Genomic DNA, 521 nt, shown 5'->3' with positions numbered 1-521 from the left:
TTGAAAATTCCTTGTGGAATAGTCGTCATTCAATTTAGTATCTAATATTATGCATTCTTGAGATGAATGCATGACTTAGGGTTCTGAAGTACAAGGTTTCTAAAAATGAGAATGCATGTTTGATAAATAATTACATAACTGAACCGATACATGAGTGTATTTCGGAATATGCAATTGTATCTGATGCCAAGTTTACAATGGGAACTTGAGCGTGAAATTGCATACCAAGTTTGTGATGAACAATGAACATGAAACTGAGTAATCTTAAGGAGAACTGTTACCTTGAGCTTGATCTGAGTTGGCAAAGAAGAGATGACGATACTTGGTACGCAGGTCCGCCTCCGCTTCCCACTGACTAATATGGTGCTGTTTTACGATGGAAACTTTAAATAGTAATAACTTCTGACCCGATTATCGGATTTAGACGAATCATATACCGATTGAAAGGTTATGGAATTTCCCACATGACATAGTGTAAAATCTTGAAAATTCCTCATAGAATAGTCATCATTCAATTTAGT

The sequence above is a fragment of the Capsicum annuum genome, chromosome 7 (genome assembly GCF_002878395.1).
Source record: "Capsicum annuum cultivar UCD-10X-F1 chromosome 7, UCD10Xv1.1, whole genome shotgun sequence".
NCBI lineage: Eukaryota > Viridiplantae > Streptophyta > Magnoliopsida > Solanales > Solanaceae > Capsicum > Capsicum annuum.
Note: the sequence above shows the minus strand (reverse complement) of the source record.